Below are 15,844 nucleotides of genomic sequence, written 5' to 3' on the forward strand. Positions count from 1 at the left end.
CCACTAAAATCTCATGGAGAATTGTTTCCTTCATTGATTTGTTGTGCAGAATTTGACCTTATAAATTTCTAATTAAGGTAGCCCCAAAGGTAATAATCACATGCAATGAGATCGGGTGAATGAGCAAGTCATGGAACATCACTATGGCAGGAAATTACATGTCCAGGGAACGTAAGTTTTAAAACTGCCATTGAAGCCTTAGATGTGTGTGCTTCTTTCTGTAAAAAAAAAGTTGATCTCTATCAATATGGTGCCTATATAGTTTCAGTGACAGAATATTGCTTGACGTTGCAATGTAGTGATCCAAATTCACTGTAATGGCATGACTGTCCTCATCGAAACATGTGGTCCAATTATCCCAAAGCTGCTCACACCACACCGCACTGTCAGAGGTTCACTGTGAAGGAGACACGCATGCAGGATGTGCGGATTCATGTTTGACCAGTATCGAGAGTTCTGCTTATTCACATAACCAGAGAGATTTGTTATTTTATCAGAGACTGCAGAAGATCTTGAAAAGTTGCTGAATGGTATGGATGAAGTCTTGGGTAAGGAGTACAAGATGAAAATAAATAAGTCCAAAACAAAAGTAATGGAGTGCAGTCGAACGAATGCAGGTGATGTAGGAAATATTAGATTAGGAAATAAAGTCTTAAAGGAAGTAGACGAATATTGTTACTTGGGTAGTAAAATAACTAATGATGGCAGAAGTAAGGAGGACATAAAATGCAGACTAGCACAAGCAAGGAAGAGCTTTCTTAAGAAAATAAATTTGCTCACTTCAAACATTGATATCGGAATTAGAAAGATGTTTTTGAAGACTTTCGTGTGGAGCGTGGCATTGTATGGAAGTGAAACATGGACGACAACTAGCTCAGAAAGAAAGCGAATAGAAGCTTTTGAAATGTGGTGTTACAGATGAATGCTGAAGGTGAGATGGATAGATCGAATTACGAATGAATAGATACTGAATCGAATTGATGAGAGGAGATCGATTTGGCTAAATTTGATGAGAAGAAGAGATAGAATGATAGGGCACATCTTAAGACACCCAGGACTTGTTCAGTTGGTTTTTGAAGGAAGTGTAGGTGGTAAGAATGGTAGGGGTAGACCAAGGTATGAATATGACAAGCAGATTAGAGCAGATGTAGGATGCAATAGTTAACGTAGAAATGAAATGGTTAGCACAGGATAGGGTGGCATGGAGAGCTGTCTCAAACCAGTCTATGGACTGATGACTCAAACACAACCACACAGAAATGTGCCTTAATACTCATCATGATAATCTTGTCATCACTCATCATTTCCAACATTTTCACTGAGAAAACTCTGTGAAATTTGCAGTGACAGAGACTCAACTTCTGCGCAGCCACCAGCTTGTAGGTGTGGAACAAAAAATCATTATACACAGGGGTGCCAGGTTTTAAAAATTACTGGGGATGCTCTAACTCACAGTTCAAAAAGAGGGAAAGGCCTTGAAAAATATTGAAATTTAACCTTCAGGAAAATGCAAGTTTTCAATGTTTTAAAATAAGCAATACTTGAAAAACATGAGCTATAGTTTTTATAAGGTGCTATTTCAACAATCATTAATGAGTATAAACAAAAGTCCACATAAATCCATATACGATCGACATAAAAACCACATAAAAGATTAAGGTGTGTTTTAATCATGAAACATTAAGGAAGTTTACATTTTAAATGTATGTGAATTAAAAGGCTGGAAGCTGAAGAAATACAAATTGTGTCCCAAAAGTCTTAAGCTTTGTTCTAGTTTTCATGTAGAATGATATCAAATTGAGTTTTTAAAAGTAAAATGCCTCAACTTTGGCATTTATTATTAGTATATTATTAAAAGAAAGACTGCAAGTAATAAGCTTTGGCAAAAATGTGAAATCTTTGTGGAATTTCTATTTCTCCCTCATAAGGAGAGTGTTCTTACGAACAGTCAATCATTTGATGATAATGTTCGCCACAGTTTCGAGCTTCAATTTACTTCTTTTTCATTATGAACATTGTCATTCAATTTTCCTTGTGTCATGGTACTGTACAGGTAAGATTTTAATCTTCTCAGACCGGGAAAAGAATGTTCCCATTTACATGTAAAAACTGGTATATACCAGTACCAGTATCTCACTCGTGATTGTCAGTAAATAAAACAAACATTTCTTAGTGGGCTCCTCAACTCCTCCTTCCCCACCTCCGCCACCACTGATAATATACAGGACAAAAATTACCACCAAAATTTCATTACGATTTGTTTCCTTCACTCATTTGTTGTGCTGAATTTGACCTTATAAGCTTCCCTTTAAGGTACCCCCAAAGGAAATAATCACATGCAGTGAGATCGGGTGAACGAGCAAGTCATGGAACATCACTACAACGGGAAATTACATGTCCAGGGAACATAAGTTTTAAAACTGCCATTGAAGCCCGAGATGTGTGTGCTTCTTTCTGTAACAAAAGTTGACCCTATCAATATGGTGCTTGTATAGTTTCAGTGCCAGAACATTGCTTGACATTGCAATGTCTGGAAAACTTCAATGTGATTTTTTTACAATTTTTTATCTTGCACCGGCATAGATATGTCTTATGGTGACGACAGGGTTAAGAACTACAATGAAAAATTAATATTTCCCCTTTTTATTTATATCTGTTATTACCTCTATTGTTACTCTTTTCCTATTTATGAGGGTTGCTGGGCACTCCCACAAATTTTCTAGGGAGTGCTCAAGCATCAGAGCACCCCCAGAGTTGGTGCCCCTGATTATGAAGGATTCTCCTCTCTGAATGTTCAGAAAGACACAGAGCAACAGCGTGGTGGGGTGAGGAATGTTCAAGGCTGTTCTGAAATGCTTGTCTCACTGCCTGGAAGTTCTCATGCATATGGACAGTTTTTGGCTTTCTTGTTGATTTCTGTTTAGATGCCAATGCAGATGTTCTGAAACTGTTAACCCACAGCAATATTGTATTGTGGCTGGGAACTCAGTCATATCGACCCACATTGAAATGTTGCTGGAATTTTCCCTGCATAATGGTTATAGAGTCATCTGTCTTAAAAAATATCTCCACAGCAAATGCCCCATGCATAGCATTCCACAGCTCCATCATGTATCATATAGCATGGACAGAGGAGTTTATCCCATCTTCTTCCATCTGCATGCATCTTTCCTAACCGAAGTTACAGCCAGTCTAAAACAAACTGTCAGATCATTTTTCCGGACGTATGTTTGTTGGGTTTTTGCTTTGTTTTTAGTTTTTTATTTCCAAGTTACTTTATGTCGCATCAGCACAGATAGGCCTTATACTGATGGCGACGATCTGATAGGAAAGGCCTAGGAGTGCGAAGGAAGCAGCCGTGGCCTTAATTAAGGTAGAGCCCCAGCATTTGCCTGATGCAAAAATGGGAAGCCATAGAAAACCATCTTCAGAGCTGCTGACAGTGGGGTATTAACCCATCATCTCCTGGATGCAAGCTCACAACAGTGCGTCCTTAACCGCATGGCCAACTTGCCCCGTATTTATGTTATTTATAGTGTATGTTTTAAAAACACCACCTACTAAGGGCATAATGAGGCATTAATATGGCTGCACTGAGTGAGCTGGCAATGTGATTAGGGCTGTATAGGTGTGAGCTTGTATTCGGTAGAAGGTAGGGTTGAATCCTACCGTCAGCAGGCCTGAAGAGGATTTTCCATAGTTTACCATTTTCACATCATGTAAATGCTGGGGCCGTACCTTAAGGTCATGGCTGATTCATTCCCAATCCCAACCTTTCCTATCTTTACGTTTCTGAAAAACTTCAATGTGATATTTTTACAATTTTTACGTTGCACCGACATAGATATGTATTTTGGCGACGACAGGATAGGAAAGGCCTAGGAATGGGAAGAAGGCAGCCATGGCCTAAATTAAGGTATAGCCCTAGCATTTGGCTGGTGTGAAAATTGGAAACCATAGAAAGCCATCTTCAGGGCTGCCCACTATCTCCTGGATGCAAGCTCACAGCTGCACTCCCCTAACCGCACGGCCAACTCACCCAGTCTTCAATGTATTAGTGCAACGTTAAACCCCTAGCAGAAGAAATAATAATAATCTGCCTGTCCTTAAGGTAAGCTGCATCAGGTGATAAGCAATGCCCAGCATTATATGTAATCAGGTCCCTATAAAGTGTGCCTTATAAGGGCCTAATTATGGTACTTAATCCAGATGCCTGAAAATGGCCCAAGCTCAGTCTGATTATATTTTCTTTTCTAATAATATTCTTGTGGTAAGTTGATAATGCTTTGGTCTAAGATGCTCTAAAGTATATTTCCCAATTTCAATGGTTTGTAAATTACAATCTTTATTAATGACTATAAATGTACCGTATATAAATGACCTAACTGTGTAATGCACTAAATTACAATTGTCTTAGTTTCATTTAATTTATTTCATCTGGCACCACCCTAAGGCGACGAGGCTACACCAAGGGAACATACTAATTGTTAGAGCCTAATAACTATTCATGTGCGCGAACGATGCCTGGAATTGTGACACTCGGTTCCTATGACTCTGAGACTGCACTCAATGTTGCATGCAAGGAATCAGTTCCACGATGACATCATCGGAGTGTGCTGGGCTCACTTAGTAGAGTATTCCGTCCTTGTAAAACTGCAGCAAATTCGAAAGTGCAATATGTGCCGTACTATATCTTTTGTATACAGCATAATATGATGTAATACCCATTTAAATCAAGTGTCTTATTGGTTGTTATGAATGAATTATGCCACATAATAATGAAATAACAATTTAACCTGGTAGTTTGGAAATGACATTGCATATTTCGAAATTAGATGTATCAATTCACGTTGTAAATTATGGTTATATTTTTTTCTGCTTCTTATGTGGCTTTCTAATATTGCTAGTATAAACATAATAACGTCTGGAATTAAGTCACATTTGTAATAAGTACACAACTTGTTTTGTAGTGTACCTGTCTTTAATTACATTTAATTTGTAATGAACATTTCATACTAATACTAAATGTTATTATGAGAAACTGTTAGAATTACTATTTTTGTTTTCATCACTACTTAACACTAGCTAAGATTGTCTCTTTAGGGCAATTGTATTTTGTTCACATAGTAGTATTACATTAAGTCATGATCCCCATACAAGTTTTGGTTTATTGATAACACTATGCAACAGGGGAAAAAACTCTTTTTACAAAAGTAGGTGTACTTTATGTATCTCTGCCTCCTGAATTCAAAAATGACACTGAAAATATTGTATCACCCACAGTTTTGGCACAAAATGTATACTTTGTTAATAATTGTATCACATATTGAAGTAGTACATGTATATAGGGCACACAAATCATGCTGAACTAGAATACAAGTTTAAACCAACAACGTATTGAAATATGCACACAGTGAACAGATGCATACAGAGAATGTGGTAAAAACATGCACTAACATAATTCATTCTGTGCTTTCTTAGTTGTCATGGCATGGCCCCTGCTTTGCCTCTTATGGGGCATTTCTGTGTGCTCACGGTGAAGCATCCAGCAGTAGCCACCCATCATCCGAACATCCCAAGTTCCCTGGTATCGTTGTTCCATGTCCTTTATATCCTGATGGAACCTTTCACCCTGTTCTTCACTTACAGCACCCAGGTTTCGAGGAAAAAATCAAGGTGAGATTGTAAAGAATGTAACTTCGAACTCATTGAGCATCCCAGCATTTTCAACTTTGTCAGCATGTTCTCCACTATGTCGACATACTCTGGGCTGCGATTGTTTCCCAGGAAGTTTTGAACCACACACTTAAAGGCAGTCCAGGCTTCTCGCTCCACGGCATTCACTGCATTAAGGAAATCTTCATCTAGCATTACTTTCCGAATATCGGGACCATTGAACACCCCATCCTTCAGCTTAGCATCTGACAGGTTGCGGAACTTGTTACATAGATATTTGAAACATTTGCCACACCTAGGTAATGCTTGTTTGAGTAATGCATGTTTAAGGTTAATAATTTTCTCTTTTCTTGTGTTTGGTATTACTCAAAATATGGGGCTGCACACAGCATTTTATTACAGTTTTTACACCGGTTAATGGTCCTCCTGATTCTTTTTGGGCTGATTTTGCCAAGTTCATCACCCTCAGGTTAGGAATATTTACCACTGAAAAGAAAGAACTGTAGAAATATTTTATAGCAATTACAGGATATGAACCAAGAAAATACAGATATGTGGATGACTGGATCAATAGACTAGTATTTTTATTCTTCGATGGTATGTTTGTTTACATGACTCATTAGCATCATAATTCCTTAAAAAAAACTAATTCCTTTCAAAGTTATATCAATCCATTTTTGTACTCAGGCTGAGGAAGGAATAATTATTTTCAAGAACTGTGCATGATACAAGATTTTTGCCTCTTTGGAAGTAGCGGTTGTAATTCTTCTTTGTCGCTATTACTTATTTCTTCACTCTTGATTGCAATTTTTTAAGGAAGGAAGTCATCAACTTCTGTACAGGCAAAATAAGAAACCTCACCTCCATGATTCATTAAAATGTCAATACTTTCTCACTATCTAATACTACTTCAGCACCACTGTTTGTAAGCTAGCAATTGATTCCTGAAAATGGAAGGAATAAACATACGCCTACTGTAAATAAACTAAGTTTACAGCACTTGCTGTGGGGATATGAACAAACGCAAGCTTCAGTAGTGTAATCAATAGATGGCATATTCCATAAGTTTTTGGATCATTTCTCAAAGACAGAGAGAAGCAAAGGTATAACACTTGGAAATTTGACATTCTATATATATTGTGTCGTAACCACAGAGCCACGGATTGCAAGACCAATATATTGTACCGTGACTCTCACTGGGTTATGCATTGCAACAAATTCTCATTATCACTCGTTCACAGCAAAAGGAAATCTTAGCTTTGTTGAAGAAGCAGAGAACATTGGAGATTGTGCAGCAGGAAGAATGTATGATGTCAGAGAAACTGCATTCACAACTGGTGTAAAAAACAAAAAAGTGACTTTAAGAAACAATTAGCACTTGCTGGCATTCCATGGCTAAACACCAAAGTATCCAGATCTTGTAAAAAAGCTGTGTGATTGTGCATATATCAAGAGAAAATATGGATATGCAGTTACAAGTGAAATGTGCCAACCAAAAGCTTTAGCTACAAACAAAATACTATGCATCACGAGCTTCAAAGCTAGACGAGGCTGGCTAACAAGATCTTTCAATAACAATGGATTACGCTTCCAGAGAAGAGCTAGCATCACTCAATAGCTTCCAGGTGATTATGAAGAAAATGCAATGAATTTTCATTGCTACATATTAAATTTGCACCAAGAACATACACTACTAAAATAGGTAATGCAGATCAAATGTTGGTCTGTTCTGAAATGCCCCTTGAAATCACTGTCAACAGGAAAGGGGAATCTATAGTGAATGGCAGCAATGAAAAACAGAGGTGTACGATCATGTTGTATATAACTGGTAATGGATGAATGCTACCTTACCTGATAATTAAAAGAATAACCATTCTGAAAGTATCAGTATCACAAGAAAGCTGTGTGATTGTGCATATGTTATGAGGCAATATGGATGTGCAGTTACAAGTGGAATGTGTCAACTGAAAGCTTTAGCTACAAACAAAAAATATGCATCACGGGCTTCAAAGCTAGACGAGGATGGCTAACAAGATCTTTTAATAACAATGGATTAAGCTTCCAGAGGGGAGCTAGCATTATTGCTTATATGTGTGCATTTGTCTTCCAATTGTAGTGTGGCTGAAGATGACCCAATATATACAGGGTCATAACTAGTCCCAGTTTTATAAAACAATATACAAGCTTATGGTATTGAATGGATGGACCCTTCTCTACCTTTTGATAGTGATGAGTTGTCAATATAGACTATAATGAAACTCATAAATTATGAAAGGAATTAGCCTGTTGGCTAAGCCCTGACCCATGACTAGATCATAAAACAATCCATCAGGTGTGACCGATGCCTCAGATATAATAACCAACCTACCACTCAATGCACAGCAAAACATCCTTTATGCAGTCATTGCAGTCAATAGCACTCTACATCAAGTTGCCCCAACACCTGTCACCTTCCCCCATGTCACACTTGTGGAGGCAATCATCCAGCATATTCACGCCCTTCCAGATGCCGCCCTGCACCTCCCCAGAACCGACCTGAGCTCATACCTCCTATATGAACCATCAACATGCCTACACTACCCAACCATTCCCTATTCTCACCCCCTACAGTTGAAGATCTTCTCACCTTCTTAACCATTTCCCTACTGAATATTTAACCCTATCACAGGTCGTTAGTCCTCACTCATCTACAAGCCGCAGAAAACCAAACATTCAACCTCCATTTTTCAACCACTCACTCGGGCTTAAACTCCCACTTCAGTTTCACACCTCTTGAAACCCTTGTATAAAATCACACCCCATTCTCTAACTCCAACAAATAAGCTCCATCTATCATACCTTTCTTCACTCATAAATGTAATCACTCAAATTTATGATACATACATTTTGGTGTGGCAGTGTGCTAGGAAAACATTTCTTTTTTGTATTTAAATTCCGTTTTCTATTTTCGTACATGTCCTTCTAGGTGTAGGATGGACAAGAAAATTCCTAGTATATAATTTGTTAAAACGGTAGATTGTATGTTCGTTCTACAAAACAAAAAAAACAAAAAATCAAAAGGAAAAAAGAGAAAGAAAAGAAGAAATAAATAAATAAATAAATTGTAAAAGCCTTAGGCATAGGCAAAATTCCTCTCCCATCTCCTTCTTCTTCACATCCTTTACCCAACTCCTTCTTCCATCACATCTTCCCAACCCGCCCACATCTCTTGGCCAGAGAGGGGGCGTAACCCTCTAGGTGGGCCGCCCCACCCCTGCAGGGTGGGGAATGAAAACATTGATAGATAGATAGATAGATAGATAGATAGATAGATAGAGCCTCCACGGTATGCACTAGCCATGCGTCTTGCTAGGTGTGCTATTTACCAACTGATGAGCCCAAATTATCACACTGGGGTGAAACGCTGGCAACCAGGAATGAGTTAGCTGGAAAATTATAATGTCCATAAACGGATCAACTATATTGGTATCATAAATTTTATCATTCAGGACAAATATTTCCGGTATCCTATGGGAATCAACATTTGTATCGTCTGATGGCCAGGCAGGCATTAATTTTTGAAAATGAGACAAAGTCTCTCATAGTGCACTTGCACTGCCGGTGCTCCAAGCAGCCTACACAGTGGCCTTCACGACATCGATTCCCCACCAGCCAGCAATTCTCGCCAGCCAGAGCAGTCTAGCTGACTACCCCGAACTACTCTCGCCAGCCAGCGAATATCACCAGCCAGCGCCATCCAGTGGGACCCCCGGTACTGCTATGCCTTTCTGCAGTGGACCCCAGTGCTACAGCAGACCCTCGTAAGCCTGGTAAACTGTCTTCTACTAGTTCTCTTTCTATCCAGCAAGGGCACCTACACATTAAGCAGGCAGGGCTCCCCAGAGGAGTTTAAAAATGCGTTCAGACAGGTGGACTTTGAGGCCTCTTGAGGGATCACCCCAGGACAGTAGTTTTTGGTGTAAGTGCCTATAGTGGGCAGCCAGAGGTATTTCCTGGATGAACTGGGTCCACCCAAGGACCCTCAGGGGTGCCAACCTCTGTTAGCGCTATCAAACTATAGACAATCAAGGGGAATTAGAAGTCCCGCCATAGTGTCAGTGTCAGTGCAAGTCCAAGTGACTAGTGCCTTGTGAACAGTGGAATATATTTTTGAATGAGTGAACTGTGATCTGGAACATTCCACCATGGACTGCATGGTATATAGCCAGACACACTCCAACTCAGTCATGTGCTCCAGTAGTAAGCCCTTCCCAGTATCAAGCAGTTCCTGCCCATGATTCTTCCCACCCCATCCCCAAATGCCCAATTTCCAGCCCTGCAGAAAATAGTGATCAAGAACTGCGAACAAAGATACCAGCGAAGGAGCAGCCATCAAGCGCTGATAACAACACCCTCCCCTCTCCCCTTCCCAACACCTCATCCAGTACTGAGTCCCCCTCCTCTAAGGAGCCTGACGACCCATCTCAAACCCTCGGTCCCTTCAGGAAATCCCTCAGGAACCCATCCCTTCCTCCTCCTACAGCCATCACCCGAATATCAAAATCCACAGAAATTATTTCATGAACTCCTTCAATTCAAATTTAATAGGGAGGAAATAGCTGATATTCAACCCAACAATAATAGAATTATAATAAAGATCAATGGGGAAGACGCCGCACGATGGCTTACGGGTTTGGTGGGAGAAGCGCACTTCACCTCAGCCACCCCCTGAAAGCCCCCTCGCCACATACAATCAAAATCCATCCCCCCCACCCCATCACAGCTTATTCAGCTGCGTGGTCCGTGGGGTGAACCCCGATATTCCAGAGGATATTATGGTCCAAGAGCTGAATGCGGAGCGCATTCCAGTCTGGAAAGCCTTTTGCATTAGGAACAACTCGGGGCATGGTGAGAATTCTCCAACCCACCCCCCAGGACGTGGATAGGGTATTCACCAATGGGGTATCCATTTTTAGGCACCACCATAGTGTGGAACCCTCCCATGCACAGGTTATGACCGGTGCCTAACCTATAATCAACATGACAATGCACACTGCACCACAGAATGTCTGGTGTGCAGCCACTGCACCCAAAACCATCCCACCTCCCGATGCCCCAAAGCACAGCTCCCACCAAAATGCAATACCTGCAGTGAATCCCAACCCACCTACTCCCTCAAATGTAAAGCCCATCCCCAGCCACCTGAAAACTGCCCCGAACTAGTCGCCCCAGTCTGAACCATAGACTTCCCTACCCAACCCACTCAATCCATCTTCCCTCCCCCATCTCTTGAAGACATAATCCAATTTGTTACAATCTCCTTCCTAAACATCCGCCCATACCACTGACCATTCGTCCTAGCCTAACTCCAGACAGCGGCCAACCAGACACTCAACGCCGACTTGCAAACCTCCCATTCTGGCCTAAACACCAACTTTCATTTCACCCGCCTAGAAACGTTAGTGTAACCATGGAACATAACCCAACATGTTGTTCCCGGCCTCTTGATCCCATCTCCATCCTCTTTCTCATTATCCAATCCCTTCATTCCAAATGACTACTCCTTAACACGTTCACTGCGTATTAGCAGAGTGTGACATACCCGCCAACCTGAACAAAATATTTGTGTAGGACTCTTTAAAAGTTGTAATTATCGAAGTTTTGTATGTTGGTAGGACGAGTTCTATCGAACTCATGGACTTATCTCACTCACGCGTCTGATGCGTGACCCGCACGGTGGTTTAAATTGAGAAGTAATACTGGTCACCAGACGGATCACGCGCCATGCGCGTTGTAGATTACTGTGAATTATTTACCGCGGATAGCAAACAAATGCATAAAGTATGTTACAGACATAAATATATTCATATTTACACTTCCCTATTACAGAATTTGACAAACAAAAATTAAATACTTTCATTAAATGTGTAGGTCCCGTGATGTTGAAGGAACCACATCGTCGGCCATCAGAAAAAATATAAATGAAATGATAACATAAGCATCACGACGCAGTCAAAAATGATTACTGCACGTCCTTTCAAGTTACTTATAAATGTGGTGAGGAGTAAATAACAATTTGAAGTTCTTTCGTATTATACACATATATGATGCAAGAATAAACACAATTACAAGTTCAGTTTTTTACTGAACATATTGCAGTAGTGGAATTTATTTATTTCAAAAGCGAAATCACTCGTAATTCTCTTGAAGTAATAATAAACAGAAAATGCAGTGTCTTAGCTCGCATTGAAGTGGTCTTGTTGCTCACAGATCCCATAAATGAATGATGACGTATGACGACAACTCTGGAGAGTAAATATGCGGGAAATGGAATACGCATGCACAAATATGGCTATGGATGAATCTGCTAGTCGACTGAACTTACACGATGTGCGGGATGACAATTAGAGCCTTTCTTACCATGCGGGAAACCTGTGATTCACATCTCCTAGCAACCGTCCCATAACGGGCTAGGTGCGTGCTCCGCACCTGCTTATAAAGTAGCATCACGCGCCCAGCGCGTGATCTGCATTGAACGTGTTAAAGCCCTTACCCTCAACACTCCATCCACACCATTCTCCTTAATGAAACAATGCTCCGTCCCCACCAGTCCGCTCACCTCCCCAACTTCATCATTCACCGAGTCAATCATCCTTATGACATAGGCTACGGGGTTCAGCTATAGCAATCTGTTCCTCCCTCCCCATCCCCCCCACACCCCACCCATCCCCGTCACCTTTCCAGAAGCTGTAATCACCACAGTATACTTCCGCTCCCGGATCCTCCACCTAGCAACCATATACCACCGGTCCAACATCCCCCTCTCCCTAGACTTCATTACCTACCTCAGTGACACATTCCCCACTTCATACTCATAGCCTACCTCAACCTCACCCACAGATCCCGCCATGCAATGAACGAACTCCAAAACCTTCTGAGCGATCAAAACTGCTCCTGCCCCACCTCCAAAACCACACCAGATGCCCCAATAGCCCACAACTCCATAACCCACATCATCATGGTACAACTACTCCCCAGCATTGGAAGCGACCACCTCCCAATCCTACTCCAAATCTCCTTCACCCATCCATACCCCACTCCTCCTCCCCATATCTGAATCCTGAACTTCTCCAAAGCTGACTGGCCCTGCTACCAAACCACACTTAATCAAGCCCTGGAGAACACCCCTCCCCCATCCTCTGACCAAGTGTCCATAGACAGCCTAAACCATATCTATACTTTTTGCCATATCCTCAGCCTCAGAATCCAGTATCCCCATCACGCTCCACTCCCTGTCCCAACCCTGCCTACCCCCCGTGCTTCGTCCACCTCAATAAACTATCCCAATCCTACCACCACAAATTCATGTGCTCCCGAAATACCTACTTTCTGCGCCTGCACCGCCCAATCCTCCGAACCATCCAAAACTACATAGCAGCACACTCCTGTCATTCCTGGTTCCAAACCTGTTCCACCCAGCCAAGTTCTGGGCCAAACTTAATACCCTCCTCGGGACCAAATCCTCCTCCCATTACCCCATCATCCACGGAGGCAAAGCTCCAGCAAATACTGAGGAGAAGCTGAAAGCCATTACCCACTATTTCCGCCACCATTTTGACACTCACGGAGATCCCTACTTTAAACAAATCCAACATCCAACTGTACCTAAACCATGCCTCCTCCCCTCCACCCATCCCTTTCAACACCCATACCCTCTCGAACCATCCCCTCGATGTGCCCATCACCCCAAACGAAATCCTGTCCTTACTTTCTAAATCCCCTGGCTCAGACAAAACTCCCTACCTCCATATCCTCCATGCCCCTCCAACACTACTACCCCTACTGGCAGACCTCTACGCCATCGTCCTCTGCACAGGATTCTATCCCTACTCCTGGAAACACACCACAATGATCATATTCCCCAAACCAGGCAAACCTCCATCCGAACTAACCTCTTACTACCCTATAATCATTATTACAGTCCTGGCAAAATTCCTAGAAAAAATCATCGTCTGCTGCCTTCACTCTCACCAACAATCCTATCATCTGCTACCTCCATCCCAGTTCAGCTTTTGCCCAAAACTATCCCCTGATGACCAACTCCTCTGACTCATCATAACCACCTCCAACAATTTAACCATGCCCGCCCCACCCTCCTAATCATCTTCGACTTCCAGCTCACATTTGACTCCATCTAGCACCTCACCCTACTATTCAAACTTAGGTTCTTTGGCCTCCTTATCTCCTACATTTGCCTCATCTCTTCCTTGGCAGAAATTTATTTACAGGAAAGGGCATTAGGGACTGGAATTATTTAGAAAGGAAATGTTCCATAAATAGATAGAGAACCTGCCATGTGTGTGAGACCCCTAGATGCAGGTCAATGATTGATTGATTGATTGATTGATTGATTGATTGATTGATTGATTGATTGATTGATTGATTGATTGATTGATTGATTGATTGATTGATTGATTGATTGATTGATTGATTGATTGATTGATTGATTGATTGATTGATTGATTGATTGATTGATTGATTGATTGTTACAATCATTATATTAGACATGCTGCTCTTTGTCTTACAGTGTACTAATGTATGATCTCTTTTCTAGCATTCAATCTTCTTAGATACGTGTAGGTTCCCAGCTGCAACGTTATCAATGAAATGTTTCTTTTTATACCTTCTATACTTCTTATTTTTAATATTTTGACAAAATAAGACTGTACAATTTAAATCCGCCTGTCTTTACAACTAGGTTAACAAATGAATAAAATGACAGATTCCAATATTTTACCAAAATAAATTTCATCTAGCCAATTTATTCCCCCTATTTAATTATCCATGTAAGCTACAAACAAAGAGAATAAATATCTGACCACAAAATTACAACAAACCAGAAGCTCATTATATCATCAAATCTCACTCGAGCCTGATTATGCACAAAATACCTGTGATTAGGTCCAAGTCTATGGTAGGTACCGTTATCCTTCAGGATGATCAAAAAAATTTCATTAGACTCTTCATCATTAGATGTGAAATCCTGAGGCTACATCCTCACACAAGAATAATTGGTAAAACTGAGAGACAATGTAAGGGGTCCTGAAAGTTGAGGTATTGTTTCTTAGCATGGCTCAATATATTGTTGCTTAAGAAGCAATACCACATGACTAACAATGCTCTTCCTAACCATTACTGTCCTTAAGTCTGTTTACACTTCTCAGAAACTTACCGTACCATGCTGTAGGAATGTAAGTATGCATGTCGTATTTATGCACTCCTAGATTTTAATGTACTTAGGCATGATTTTCCTCAGCACATCAGCATAGGAATATGAACACAATGGAAATTGTTCTGATCGGCTGCATATCTATTTGTGGCTGAGAGGCATAACCAGCCCTAAATAAGATGGTGGATAGGAAAAGCATTGTCACATATGTGGTATCATTTCTTAATCAATGATATACTGTATTGTAATATATTTTGAATTGTAGGCATCATAGCTTTCAGACTAATAATAATAGCCAATCCTTCGCTTAGTTATTAAGTCATTCATGTTAAAGTAAGATTTATAGCCAAGCCTTCTTTCCATTTAATATAGCACTGTGACCTCAAGAACAATTATAAAAATAAGCTAGCATTTGATGGGACAACACTTAAGTAGCCTGAAAGCATCATAAGCATAAAGAGCAGAACAGCTCTTTAGAAATATGGTGTGAACCTGAAAAATGCAGGGTTTTTTTAGGGGTCTAATGAGAAGGCAAAGAATAATGGCTGAGAGTATCCAACAGACTGACCATGTATCACTTTGCAATCTGCTGGACTTTGGGCTGAGTAGTGGTCACTTAGTAGCACTAGGCCCATAATTGCTTTAGGGTCATGGGGTGGTTGATTAAGGGTCTAAATAAAACTACTTTGAAAAGAATACTGAAGCATGATTTAGAAAAACCACCAAACATAACTTGGAAAAGCATGGTTCACTCCCTAGTTCGTGAATCTTGGGCTGTCACTGAGTGGCCTATTTTAGTAAGTGGTCCTGAGAGTTGCAATACCAGTTGCCATGGAACAGGTACATATTCTGAGTCCTGGCCCTCCTTGTGCTTAGCCAGCCAGGACCATGCAATCCACTGGTGTTCGCTAACCCCTTAGAGGAGAGATTCTCACTGGGAATATGAGTAAGTATAGCAGC

Source organism: Anabrus simplex, chromosome 2 (genome assembly GCF_040414725.1).
Source record: "Anabrus simplex isolate iqAnaSimp1 chromosome 2, ASM4041472v1, whole genome shotgun sequence".
Lineage (NCBI taxonomy): Eukaryota > Metazoa > Arthropoda > Insecta > Orthoptera > Tettigoniidae > Anabrus > Anabrus simplex.